General features: G+C 32.2%; 1 protein-coding gene across 2 annotated transcripts in view; it reads right to left on the bottom strand.

The window, feature by feature from the left end:
• The window catches only part of LOC126778102 (ABC transporter G family member 23), an 82,315-nt gene extending 66,844 nt beyond the window's left edge, over positions 1-15,471 (bottom strand). The window contains exon 1 of one of the 2 annotated variants that reach the window (XM_050501481.1): positions 15,333-15,471. The gene's annotated coding sequence lies outside the window, so the exon portion shown is untranslated. Of the gene's footprint in view, positions 1-12,106; positions 12,244-15,332 lie in introns of those variants that run through there. The other variant, XM_050501480.1, reaches the window with a different exon arrangement.
• Positions 15,472-15,737: the final 266 nt, after the last annotated feature.

Genomic DNA, 15,737 nt, shown 5'->3' with positions numbered 1-15,737 from the left:
GGACAATAAAAAAGCAGTTGGCAGTTTAACAGTAAAAGAAGCACAAAACCAACTAAATAACTAACGAACCTGTCTTAATCTTATTAGACTTCCAATAAGAATAAAATTAATGATTCAAACAAACGACAAAGAAGATGAAACCCGAGAAATAAGCATTCTTCTCTCTATACAAACGTTGACAAATCTAACAGCATTAATCCTTCTGATGGCAAACCAATACGCTACCGACCATGAAGTCTAATTTGTAACATTACTTGTACCCGTAATTACATAAATAACTAATCGTGAAGTATATTTCAATTGTATTTTATAAGAGCAATTTTAATATCGTCGTTTTCTTCTATAATAACTATGTACCCTGTTTCCATTGGGAGAGTATGACCAAATTGTTTTTTTTTTTTGCCGTTTCTTGCTCTAATTATAAGGATAAATATTGTTTTAATTATATTACAGTTGGCACAGCTTTAATAGTTTGTTTGAATCAGATCTTCTGGCTATGTATACATTTTTGATGTTGATAATGCCTATCATCCAGTTAAAACGGGACTTTAAAATAAAACAACAAAAATGTCATCGAAACTAGCTTAAAAATGCCTAATGCCTAATGGCAATTTAAATTGAAGATGTATTCAAATTTAAGTAGGTGCTAGTTCAAAAAATTAAGCATGAGTATGAAATATTTTGAAGGTTGAATCATTTGTTTGCATATTCGTGAGATTATTTTTGCTTGCTTCTAAAAAATCGAAGTAAAAATATGGTAATTTTTGAATGTCGTTTTTAAAACGAATCGAATTCGTTTCAAAAACATTTTTAAAATGACTAGCCTAATGACAATTAAAGTTTATCTATTACAAATTATTTAAATTACATTTACGACATTAGAAAATCACAGGAAGACGATGACGACTCGACGGAAAATGAGAACGAGGCTACACACAAGTGGATTACCTATATTTTATTCTTCTAAATCCTTTACATTTAATATTGTCAAACATTACTTATGCATCTATAATATTGAATATTTATAGTACACGTACGACGGAATGAAAAGTTATTGAGTTTTTCTGTTGAAAATTTTAAGTAGCAGCCCGGAGTCTGGACTTTGGAAGTGAGTACATTCGCGTGCCTCTTGTAAACTCTTTTCGGTCGAGTCGGATTGCCATCCCGTCGGCTTATGAGAGTGAAGGAGTTATAGAATGCATCTATTTTTGTGCACACACTTGGGCATTATATTATTTCTGTACAGTCAGAAGAACATCATCATTGTTTTTTAAACAATTATTTCATAATTATTTACAAATGAAAATCACAAGATTAGCCACCTCTAGATTTTTCTTTTATTTTCAACATACAAACATATTGACGTTTATTGTTTTATTATATACATACATTAAGAATGTACAAGGTTTGCGCAAGGTTATACCGGAAGTTGAAACAGAGCTTAGTTATTTTAATTTATTGTTAGTTTTCCTTTATCTCGTTACTAGTAATAACATCCTGTGCTTATGTTAAGCTAATATATTATTTTTTAAGGATACTTATTTTTATTTATTTTTTTATATTCGCCGGGAGGGCAAATGACTCTACTCCACCTGATGGTAAGTGGTAGTAAAGTCCAAACGCGACGACGGCCAGTACAGACGGGAAAAACGTTCTGCACTAGCCGCCTTCGCCTTGTCGGCCCGCAAGGAACCCGGGTTGTAAGAAGACGGGAACACGTGAGCTGGTAAGGAATTGCAGTTTTTGGAAGTGCGACAAAGAAAGGAGTTGCCAAATTTCTTTGTTCGCGATGGAATTGATGTCACAGTTAGGCGGTGACATCGAGAACCAGCTCGCGTGGACTTAAGAAGGAAGGGGGAAGTTTATGTTATCCTAATAAAAAAAAGGAATAAAATATTGGCAAGTAAACTAAATTGTGTTGAATTTAGTTTACTTATATTTTTTATTAACATAATAGCAATTTTTTTAAATAGTTATTTTGAAATGTTAACAATTAAAAGTAAAAATAAACAAAGCCGAGGACTTCACCTGCGGGATGGGCTTTGTGCAAGCCCATCTGGGTACGACCACTTCTTATTCTACCGCCAAACAATAATACGTACAAGTATTGTTGCATTCCAGTTTGAAGAGTGAGTGAGACAGTGTAACTACGAGCACAAGGGACATAACATCTTAGTTCCCAAGGTTGCTGGCGTATCGACAATATAAGGGATAGTTAACATGTCAGCGTCAATGACAATGGGCAGCGTCAAAGGACAGAGGGGACCCATTACTATAGGTGGCTAATTTGCATGCATGCTACATATATAAAATGTATCACATACATCGATATATCCTTAGAATTAAGATAAATAGTTTTAGTATTTTTACGCATAGTGAAAGCCTGTGAATATGTCAAGGCCTTCTTTCCTTGTGAAGGAAAGGTTTTAGAGCTGATTACACAACGCTTCCCCACTGCGGGTTGGTACATGCACATACAGCAGATTTTTATACAATACATATCAGGTTTCCTAACGATATTTTTTTTAACCACCGGCCATAATCGTTGCTCTAATTTGAATCCAGAATTTTCCAAAGTGTTCTAGCTACGATGCTATCTCATGTAGGTATGTAACGTTTATTAAAATAGCTTTTCCTACACTTCTGTACACATGTAGCAAGTTCTCTGGCAAATCACTTAAATCGATAAATATTGACATAAGGATGATGTTAAATACAATATTGACAATATTTATCCATACATAACAAACAACACAATTACTACAAAGCGTTAAATAACTGGTGAACGAGATGGCCCATTGGTAAGAACGCGTGAATCTTAACCGATGATCGTGGGTTCAAACCCGGGCAAGCACCACTGACTTTTCATGTGCTTAATTTGTGATTATAATTCATCTCGTGCTATACGGTGAAGGAAAACATCGAGAGGAAACCTGCATGTGTCGAATTTCACTGAAATTCTGCCACATGAGTATTCCACCAACCCGAATTGGAGCAGCGTGGTGGAATAAGCTCCATACCTTCTACTCAAAAAGGGAGAGGAGGCCTTAGCCCAGCAGTGGGACATTCACAGGCTGTTACCGTTAAATAAATACAGAGATGGTATCTACTCACTCGAGAGCAACTAGCACGCATTTTAACTTACATACTAATTTCGTTATATAATAAATAACTGTTGCACTCTGATTAAGAGCGTATGTGCAATTATAAGCATATGATTTATTTTTCACATGCGTGCCCTTTTTATAATTTAATAACCATTTTAAATTTAAAGTGACTGCAATATACTCTTACCCACGTTTTCATTGAGTAAAATCTAAAAATCAAATCAAAATATACTTTACTTTGGTAGGTTTATAAAATCACATTTGAATCGTCATAGTACAGCATTGAATTAAATATTAAATTAAATTGAGAGTGTTTACCATCCTTTTTCAACAAAATATAGAGCTATGTTATATATAAAAAATATATAAACCAGTTCGGAACGTAGATTCTATTAAACATTACGATTTTCTTCATGTACAGAAATTGTTTTCAATTTATTAGCACGTTATTTTTTCATATTATAAGTTGACAGACAGGCAAATGGTCCACCTGACAGTGAGTGGTCACCACCACCCATATACGAGTACATGGGTACCGTAAGAAATATAAACCATTCATTAAATCGCCAAGACGCCACCTACAATTTTTTTTTATAGTATAGGTAGGCGGACGAGCATATGGTCCACATGGATATTATAAAAAATGTTAACCACCGCTTGCATCGCCAATGCTTCACCAACCGTGGGAACTAAGATATTATGTCACTCATCCTTCAAACCGGAACACAACAATACTGAGTATTGCTTTTCGGCGCCAAGATATTTTATAAATGGGTGGCACCCACCTAGACAGGCTTGCATAAAGCCCTACCACCAAGTGAAATAAAGATGATGGAAAATATAATTTTAACGCTTCCTTGGCAAGCATGCCAAGCATTGTAAATAAATACATGATCTTGACAAAAAATTCAAAAACGACTCAAGCGATACAAACGGATCATTAAGTTTATAATAAAACCAGTAAAATTTATAATCTTTTAAGTCATATTAATGTACTTGTATTTAATTCAAATTACCTGTTACATTAAAAACAATGCGCCGTTTATAATTTTTCGACAGCTTACAATCCGGCTAGATTCAAAATATAACAATCCCTACCATTAACCGATAACATACGAGTATATATATATGACGTAATGAATTACATGTTTGTAATTTCGTTACTGTGCCAATTTATTTTCCTGCGTTGTTGAGAAACGTTAAGAAACTCTGCTTACACGTAATTATAGTATATAGTCATAACGAGCATTCGACTTCATAAATATTTCATATTCTTTTGAGTATAGCAATGTATAGAAAATATTTGATAATCAAATTATTTATAATTACTTTGATAAAACTCTATCTACGCGAGAAAAAGCTGTGGTACATAAAATATGTTCACAGCTGAAGATTTAAAATATTGTGTTTAATTTTTTAAGATTTTTGCATAAACCATTCCTGACGCAAATTGGTTTCATTTCACGTACAGCATTGCACTCAATTTGCAACTTATATTTCCCGCGTTTTACGCTAAATCACGCTTGTCTTGTTGTCCTCAGTGACCCCTTAAGGTATATACACCCATTTACTCGTATCGTTAGTGCGTAATGTAGACATTACCAATCAAACATCTCCAAAATTTAAGTCTCCACGTGTCCAAGTTTAAGCTATATTACATATGTTGACAGTCGCTGGTCAAGGCATTGATAGTGGACCACTTAAAATTGTCATACATTAGCATCATAATATATATATATGTACATAACATTGAGTGGCTGTCCTCACTGATATTATAAATGCGAGAGTGTTTTTTTTTTTTTGTTTGTTAAGCTTTCAAGTCCTATCTACTCAAGCGGAAGGCTACAGAAAAGATAAATACCGTTAACCTGGCTTACGTAAAATCCACACGCGGGCGAAGCTGCGGGCAGAATCTAGTTTATGATAAAAATAACCTAGTTGAAAAGTTTGTTTCTAATTTTTTCAAATACGCTAATCTCTAGAACGACCAGTCGCATTTGAAAAGCTATTTTTGCATTATATATCTAAATTCGTGTAAAACTTTATAGGATAATTTACATCAAGCTACGAGCCGTTTGACGCGGTTGAAACCGTTGAACAGCTGATCGGTGACAAAGAAACTTGTATACGATTCTTTGTCTATACTTACAAACTTCATACTCAATTTAACGATACTAATTTTAAAACATAAGTTGTAATAATTCTAACGAACGTTTAACTTGACACTCTAAGCGGATACTTAAAACTTACTCAGTGGGTCATTACGAAACGCGCACAATCTGTTGGAGACAAAATCTGACGTATTTCCGGGGTTTCGTCAGCAATAACCGGTGACAAAATGTTAAACAGTCTTTTGAAATATTAAATACATATTTCATTAATGTATGGTTACATTTTAATTTTATGGGTGTAGATGTCTAAAAATACAGGTTCAAGGTCAACATGAAAAAGGTAAGCCTTGAATAGAAGTAATTCTAGTGTGAAGATTTCCTCATGACCGATTTTGGCCCAAGCGGGCGATCTCAAGCCGTTGCCAAATGTACAGGAGATATTATCCTAAACACAAGCGCAGTCTCTGTTCCCTCATTCTTTTAATTTTTATTGGGACCGTAAAACCGAAACGACCAAAACGAGATCATGCGCTTGACCTTGACCTGCTTCCCTAAGTACAGAATTATCAACACTACCAATATGGAGGATATTGGGCTGCTACTGAAAATATCTCAACGGAAAACGCAATAACTTTTTTGACTGGAGTTTGAATTTAGAGCCTGGAGATCTCATAAGCTAACTATTAGACGGATGAGGCTGATAATTAAATAAAAATATCACGAAGCCAAGACGCAGGCCAAAGCTTTTATCAAATATAATGAAAATTATCATATGCACCCGATTCGCATTTATGTATAATGAAATCATCATTAAAAAACGAATGAACTTGATGAATGACTTACAATAATTATTATTAGAACATTCTTATTATACTTGCGATCTAAAATAAATTCCAAGTTGGTCCTATAACCTTATATATATATATATATATATATATATTAATATGGTAGCTTTTGTTTTATTTTAATAAGTGAAACTGCATCACCTGGTTTAGCGTGTTTGGGTATTTACGAATGCATACTCATCACCGCACAGTAATTTTTGGAAGGGTTAAACTTTCAAACTTTCAGAAATCAAAGTGAAAAAAGAATAAAAGTTTTTATTAAAATCAATTCCATTTTTAAAGAAAGAGCTCTGGAAATTGGTGTTTAGCTAATTCGAAGTTATGACTGCAAAATGCTGGTATATAATATGTATACACTCAGAATAATATTCGGACTAGATACATATGTCTATTGTGCAATGCAAATAGCGAGTTACGTACGTACTCCTTCTTCTTAATTTAACCCATTTTAGTTATACTTCTTAAGCATCAAATACGGTTATTATATTTATTGTTATATTATTAGCTAAACAGTATAACTCTTTAAAGACATAAATTGATATTAAACTAAAAACGCGTTAAGCGACATTTATATATCAGGCTATAATTGTGCTAAGTTTTGTGAGTAATTAAATAACTTTTTGTACATGTTGTACATTTAATTAAATGAAGACCTTATACTTTGGAGATTTTTTTTATTTAATAGGTAGGCGGACCTGTATATGCGCAAGTAGTCACCAACGCCTATTGACATTGTAAGAAATGTTAACCATCACTTACATCGCCAACCACCTCCTCCCTCGGAAACTAAGATGTTATTTATGTGTAATTACACTGGCTCACTCACCATTCAAATTGGAACACAACAATAACAAGTACTGCTGTTTTGCAAAAGAATATCTGATGAGTGGGTACCTACCCAGACGAGCTTGTTTTTTGTTACACTTTTAAGCTATATTTAAATAATGAATTACAAAAAATTATGCGGCAAGTCACAACTGGAAATACAACGCTACATAGCGTACTGTATGGAAATTATATTCGTACCTGGCTCTAACTCACATTAAAGAGCTTGTTTTATATTTACATTTAAATAAAAACAATGTCTTATCCAAGTAGGCTTTTACAACGACTTTCAAATCACTTTCTTCAAAGTTCTTGACAGTTCTACGTGAAACTATTACCAAAACTAATTTAGTCTAATTTCAGTAAATTGACGTATAACTTCAATATAAATAATTACAATACTACACAATTTTAATGTTAAACAAATCGATAATGCTAGTTTATCTATTGTTTTATTTATGTAATAATTATTTCCATTTATGAATAGGGAAATGTGACATCATATATTTATATAGTTAGCAAAGTGCTTATATTTAGGTTCTTTGTTAGTATATAAATAAAATAAAATTGTAAATACTTTCTCATCTGTTTAAAGTTTGTGCATAAGCTGAGGAAGGATTAGGAAGAATTTTACTCATTCTCCTGCCTCCTTATGCAGCAGAAAGCTTCGTAATATAAATATTTGATTCGACTGGCTTAATGTCTCGGCTTAGTGGAATGGCTCGGCTATTGACCTCGTGTAAATGCATCATTATGGATGCTTACGCTGATAGATTGGTTGTAGGCTACTATACTAATGATTAAGCCACTTATGTGCTCGATTGAAGCGCAACCACCGCTTAACAAAATATATTGCTTTAGTTAGTGCGTACGACAAGAGCTGTCGCCTAGCATATCCAACTCAACAAAGCACACACTATCATACGGAATAAATCGCTTATGAAATTATTTAAATATTTATGTAAATTTATATAATAACTTAAAAAATAATATAAAAATACATAGTCAAATCCGGTTTAAAATTTTCCGTTTGCCAGTGTGATATAAATAGAGATACATCAATAATCCAAATATAATTTTAAAAAAACTGTCAATTCAACTTTAATTCGATAAAAAATTATTTTCAATATTCAAAAATAAAATGATGACGCACATACATTTATAAAAATATAACTCCGTAATCTTGTAAAAAGAACGAGCTGATTTTGACGTCATTTGACGTAACGGAATAATACAAAGAAAGCCTCAATACGGAATTCCCCTTTTAATTGTGCCTGTTATTAAATAAGGCACCTTATTTCGATCACATTAAAAACTATTTCATTACGACAGGTCATGACAATTTTATGCACTTTATAAATAATTGTGTTTTTGCGGCATCTTATCGTTAATAGCAAGGCTATTTACATATAGATCACTGATCTCAATAGCCGCTTAACTATAATCTAAATCACTACATACTATAAAACAAATCCCGCTCGGCATGTCTTTCTGTCATAAACAATTTCTACACTCAGTTAACAAAACGATTCGTTTCTAAGATAAGCTACGGAATTCTATATTCAAGAAATTATTACATATCGGTACATGCCCATATAAATCTTTATTTTTTGCAAATTAACTAATTTTGTCAATTAAAAAATGTATTGTGTAAGAGTGTGCACCTTTAAATGAAAAAAAACATCGGCATTATTTTAATATACGGTTGAATAATTCCTAAAGTTTTAAGAAAAGACGATAATATTTATGTCTATAGACGTACTTAATTTTTTTCATTTGACTTATTGGAAGCCAACATTTATACATAAATTCACCAATCTATAAAGTTTAGTGTTTTTATTATTTTAATTTACAAGATAGTTTTATAAGCATATGGAAAAAAAACCGTGAGGGCTACAAGAAGATGTTCTTAAACACAGTTGAAACAGAGGGAATAGGTTCTAGGGAGAAGTGCGGGGCGGCGAGATTACCTTCTCCCCCTGAGGAGAGCTCCGCCGAGCCACGAGCAGAGTACAGAACAGGAGAGGCCGCGGGTGCGTTATATCAACACGATCCCGCAACCTCTATGATCCGTGCCGAGGACGGCAATGGCACTGGTTTTAGTGGGTAAGAATACCACAAAACTCGGCCCCCTCTAAAGGAGCCCGGTATTTGCACTGAGTGAAAAAAATTATTGTCGTTTTTTAAGTAAGTAGTATTAAAGGAGCAATAGTCTCACCTGATGAAAATGCAGTCTGGAATTCCAGAAGGCTTGCAGGTGCGTATTGTCTTTAAGGAGAAATGAGTTCGATCATTTTACATTTCTAATTAAGATTCTCATTAACAAAATGACAAATTAACTTTTAAAAAATATATAATCCCGTATAATTTTTACAATATAAGTAAGTAACAGCTTGTAAATGTCCCACTGCTGGGTTAAGGCCTCCTCTCCCTTTTTGAGGAGAAGCTTTGGAGCCTATTCCACCACGCTGCCCCAATGCCCCAAATTTTTACAATATACATACATAATTAGTTTTTGGTAAATATTCATTGATGTATTTTAAGCCACCTAATAATCAGTTTGGTTTGCGATCTGATCTTTCGACCGAAACTGCAATTTTAAGTTTAAAGCAAACTATAAAATACTATACGGACCGTAGAAGTCCTATTTACGCATGTTTTTTAGATCTTTAAAAGGTAGAAGACATTTGATTTGGTTGACTATGATATCCTTTATAATATGTATACATAATTATGTATAATAATTTGTTAATAAGACATCTTAATTTCATAAAGAGTTATTATACTTTTAGATACTATTAATTGTGAAAGATTATTTTTAGTTTTTCTGTGGCTTTCTTTGAGAAGATGGTTTTAAAGTAAATACTGTTCACAATGTCGATGGACCGGTGTTTTTCAATATACCAGTTCGTTTTGCAATGCTCCCAACCTTATCATTACGGCATCGAATAAAAATAAAAAGCAAACCGACCGAGCGAAAAAATTCTTGACTCGATGTTCTAACGTCTTATACGTTAACAAAGGTTAAGAACAGGTTGTAATGTATATTTCAAGAGCAAACCCGGGGTGGCCCAGCGGCTAGAACTCTTGAATTTCAACTGAAGATCGCTGATTCAAACCTTGGTAAACATTTACAACAAGCATTTTGATATTCTAAAGTTGATGTTTATAAATCAGCTCGTGTTCAGCGGTGTACGAAACTTGCATGTATTGGATGACAATCTGCCACTTTTATTTCCAATTACCCTTAATAGAAATAATGCCGAGCATTGGGGCATTTTGATTGCAAGAATGTTGCTATTATGTACTAAAGAATAAAAATTTTTAATTTTCAAAAACTTAATATAGTTAAAAATAGCAGATTATTTATTTGACGTATTGTTATGCGATATGTTCGCCTTATTGAATCGCCTTTTATGATTATTTTTTATTAAATTTGGTGGAAGCACATTTTATATTTAATGGAAATATTCCACTCCTAAGGGTAGAATAATGATGATTATTCTACCCTTAGGATAGGTAGATTTTGCTGTGAGTTTTCTGGTTGGAATTTTTGGATTGAATAAACCTAATAATCATTATTTAAATAACAATAATTTTACATATTTACCTTATAGTTATAACTATTCATTAAAAATGTTATGATACTTTTAGTTAAGTCTTTACTTGTTGGGTGGTAGGGTTTTGTGCTAGCCCTAGCAAGTGTGGGTAGGTACCACCCACTCAACACATATTCTGCTGCTAGCTATACTTAGTATTGTTGTGTTCCGGTTTGAAGGGTGAAGTGAGTCAGTGTAACTACAGGTACAAACACAACATCTTAGTTCCCAAGGTTGTAGGGCTCATTTGCTCGTCCGTCTACCAATTTTATAAATAAAAACGAAAGAATAAAAAAGCATATATATATTTGTTTTTTATGATAATAAGATCAAAAAGTCAGTTTGTAGGATAAATTAAACTCTGGTAAATATTGGTAAACGGTCAATATAAAGGACATTTTATTAGTGATACAACAAACATGACAATATCAAAATAAAATAAAAAAGCATATTTAAGTCATCATTTTTTAGGATTAAATTTAATGTAAATGTTTTGGGAAGTAGATTCTACGAAGTAAAACCGACATGGCTCTTAGTTTTATTAGTTAATTTATTATTTATTTTATTTTATTAATTAATTGATTAAAATGTTAAAAAGACTAAATGCTGAATTTTGAGGTCCCGGTAGGTTTTATATCCCGAACCGATTGTTAATTACATTTAATGTAATTATGATTTGATTCGATCCTACTCATATTTACACTATCCTTTTTAAGCGGTAGGAAATAAACCAATCGTAAGGTCACATACGATTAAGTTATGGCGTCTTACTATAAATATCACTCGATGTTAAAATTAATTCTATGTTATTAACACCGATAAAGGTGACCATACTTATAAAGGTCGAGATAGACCATCGGAGCGCGATCTTAAATCGACGATCACGAGTTTTCGATATAAGAATGGTTCATTAGAGTTCTATTATTCAAATCTTATTTCATTTGATAGTGTATTTATTTTTATTTAAAAAACAATCGATTGCAATAAAATACATAATTAGATCTAACTGAAAAATCTATATTTAGTTTATATATAAAAAAAACTAATACTATGTTGATAATTAAAAAAAATTATACCATGAATATACTAAAATACAATAAATATAAACATACTATTATTTGAGTTTTTTCCGCTATCAAAAATTTCTTATCCGTAGGCAAATTACGTCAATCAACGATTGCTTCTTGATAGTAAATTTTTCTATTTGATTCATTCTATGTAACGTATAATATGATAATAATGTTCTCCAGACAGATTTCGGCCACGCCGGCCAATCTCAAGAAAGATTATCCAACTGCGCAGGAGATAGAGCACAAGTGTGTGCGCAAACACAGATGTACTCTCTATTTCCTAACTCCCATAATCCGATGGGACGACAATCCAACACGACCGGAAAGACCAGGTGCCGGACCAATGGATTTACGTGCTTTCCGAGGCACGCGAGTATACACACTTCCAATTTCCAGACTCCTGGCTGCTACTGGGTTTTTCTGACAGAAAAGACAGGAAAACTCAATAACTTTTTATTGGCCCGACCTGGGAATTGAACCCAGGACCTCCGAGTCTGCGGCCTTTCATATAGCCACTAACACACACAGTCAACTATTTACCATACTAACCGCTATTCGTAACCTTAATATCCGGAAGAAGTAAACCGGCGATGGCGTCGAAATTACGCCCCGTAACAATTCCACTATCCGCAAGCCTTGGTCAAACTATGCACGATAATTAATTACTTTTCTTTCATGGACCAAACGGTTCGTCCGCGAGCGGATTGCATCGATACGTAGCAACCTTCCATCACATCTCGTATTACCATTATGTATAGAAAATATATGTGTGCGTCCGTGTTACGAGAACTTGGCCTTGGCACTGTCGTACCTTGCTTAGGTAAATAAGCATTTGTGTTATGTAAATATTTTTCTAACAACCCTCGACTTTGCACTTAATTTCAATGAATACTAAATGTTCACATACGTTATGTATGTCTGTTCTAATGAAATAACCATTGAATTTAATTGAATATAAGTCTAATTAAAATTCAAATAAAACAAACCCCCCACTTCATGCGCGGGAAACGTGTAAACGCGTTTTTCCAGCGACAAAAAAAGCATTGTATCTTGATGAAAAGCAAAATAATAACAAAAGTTACATTAATTACATATCTATATTTGTTACATTACAAGCTACTTAATTTTCTTTTTTGACTAGTACTGCTTTTAATGGATACAAATATAAAGTATGATTCAGTTTTATTCGTGGGAATAATACGAGTGCTCTACGATTGTTAATAAATAATATTAACCAAACTTATTAAAAATCAACTTTAGCCTAGTTTAATTTATGCGGGGGTCAACAAGGAAAAAAAAGTCGTAGCTTTACGTCGTGCGTCAATGTGTTAATATATAATTAGTATATATTAATATATAATTAGTATATATATATAAGTCTCTAAAAAATAGATAAAATCGGTTAACGTCCAAAATAAAAAAAAATATTAAATATTATTAACATTTTCTAATAAGTTTTATAGTATATTGCTTTAATTTTTTTTGTTTGGTTTGCTTTTACTTTTTAATCTTTAGTCGCCGTATGAATATCCTCGCACTGAGTTTCGCATGTGAGTATATCTATCTATCTATCTATCTATCTTTATCTATTATATATATATATATATATAAATATACATAAGCAAAATACAACTCATCACGAGATCTCCTAAACTATATGCCCGATTGACTTGAAATTTGTCATTTCAATTCCCCGACGTAGACACTCACTTAGAACTAATTTTACACCAATCCTATCCAACATACATTTTTCTTCTTATCTATCAGTGCGAAGCCGTGACAATTAGCTAGTATACTAATGAGACTTCATTTTTAATTAAAAACTGTTTTAAAAAATGTTTAATACAAAACCGATATACATAAAATCTATCCCACAAGCTGCAGCGCGTTATAGCGCTAAGCTTCATAGTTTCACCGTCTTTAAATCTTTTAAACCGTGCATTGACGTGAAGTGACGTGAAATCAATTTCATATTCTTGTATCGCATATTAAATAATTAACATGATCCATAATGATTTTGCATAAAACAATGTTAAATAAATTAATATGTACATGTAAATCACAATAATAAATATTATGACTCACACAGGCATTTATATATGTAATAGCATACCCGGCCGGCGTGTTACTGTTTGTATAATTATATATTATTAAAGTTTTAGTACCTCATATATCATATATATATAATTCTTTAACTGTTTCTGTACATTTGCTTATCGTATTTCGTTTATCTCCTAACTTTAAGGCTGCGTTCGTAATAAACGCATTCGCTCGACCGTTTTTCGACTCACATTGCAAAATAGATTCCCACATAAACCCTTTATTTAACGCTTTATTTATATTATATATATATATTTGTCCACCCATGTCCATTTGTTATGTAAAAGATTATTTTGAAATCGGACAAGTAGTTTCAGAGTAGAGATAACTTTCTACTATCTAAACTTTACTTCTCTATAATATATATAACAATAATAATTATAATATACAAGAACATGAAATTGACGCTTGTCATATAAATAATCTAAATTTAAAGCAGACGAAACCCCGATGCGCTAATTGGCTAACCAATCTATAACGATTACGATTCATTCCCGATTCGATTCCAATCCAACAATAATTATTATATATTAATTCTGATCGGAGTCGAACCGATATGATGTTTATATATACCATTATATCAAAACCATACTTAATTTTTAGCTTTTATATCGATAATTGAATTCGATTCTGATATTATAAACTAAAACCACCAAAACACGCCGCATCATCTTGTATAAGTTTGATGTATATTGGTTTAGTTTTTTTTTTATGTTGCGTTTAAAAAAATACGTATCCTTATTTATTAGTACGGCTTTATTTATATATTTGACGCAATGATTCGTTTGACAATGACAGGTAATTTACGTATCATTGCACAAATTTTAGTTACAAACAAATGATGCCATTAAGATAATGATTATTTAATTACCTTATAGTCATTTAAAAATATAATGAGTTTCTTATGTACTTGATACGCGATGTACGAACTTAAAAAACCTAATTTATTTTATTTTGACAGGACGCAAATCATTTATTTAACAGTAAAAAATATATAATAATCAGTTACTATATTAACTTCTATTAACAATTAATGTAAATAATAATGTATAATAAAAAAAAATCTATAAAACAATTACTTAGTTTTTCTATTAGAATTACAAAAACATAAAAGTCACTCTTGTCACGTCAATTATAGTCTAAATTAATAGCGAGTGAAACTGTGAAGCGCATCTACGTAAATATAGTAATACTTTATACTAAAATAATTTCCAGAATGCTCTGCACCTTCTGTTATAAGTTTCAAGTAAATTGGTCCAGCAGTATTTTCAGTTAGGCATTACAAAAAAACGTCTTCTCATTTTTTAATATAGGTGCTTTTAAGAAAAATAAAAATTTGATTGATCGGAATTTTTTTAGGCTGCTTACCTTAAAATTTTTCATTACGTATTTATAATTTTTCGTATTAGAATAATATTTTACAATTGTTTAATTTTTTTGTCTTTGTTTACAAGGAATCGCGATGAGTACTGGTGAAGGTCTATCCGACCTCAGCACGGTTACATTTCTCAATGCTAATTTTATAAATAATTACATTAATTAACATAACATCTCAAAAGTTAGTGATAATCACCTTGAACATTCTAGAAGTTAAATCTTAGAAGAAAAAAATCTATAATAAAACAAGAAATAAACAATTGCGTTACGTTAATAAAATTAAAAATAAATATCTCACCTTTTTTTTAATTTTATCACAATCCACTAGAATTCCATAAAAAAAATATTTATTAAACAAAACGGCACAAGCACAAAAACGCGCGTAATTCGTTAAAAAAATGGCTGACTTGCGCGCGCACGACGCACGTTCGATTAACACTGAACTTGAGTCTTGCCGCTTGCGCAGCGTCTTGCGGTTACATAGTTACCTTCAAGCCTTATGTGGCAAAATAAACCTTGAATACATACATATAGATGTGATTTTACGTTGCGGTCTTTATAATTGATCAATAACTAATAAGCAGCCGACGAATTTGCTTCATTTCGCGGATTTTCCAACAATTCGAGGTCTTATTCCTAATATAAATTCTTACTATCACAATTTCATCATAAGTAGTTGAGGGTATATTCTACGCGGTAAAAC

This window comes from Nymphalis io, chromosome 25 (assembly GCF_905147045.1).
Source record: "Nymphalis io chromosome 25, ilAglIoxx1.1, whole genome shotgun sequence".
NCBI lineage: Eukaryota > Metazoa > Arthropoda > Insecta > Lepidoptera > Nymphalidae > Nymphalis > Nymphalis io.
The sequence above is the reverse complement of the archived record's forward strand: the minus strand, read 5'-3'. Positions and strand labels throughout refer to the sequence as shown.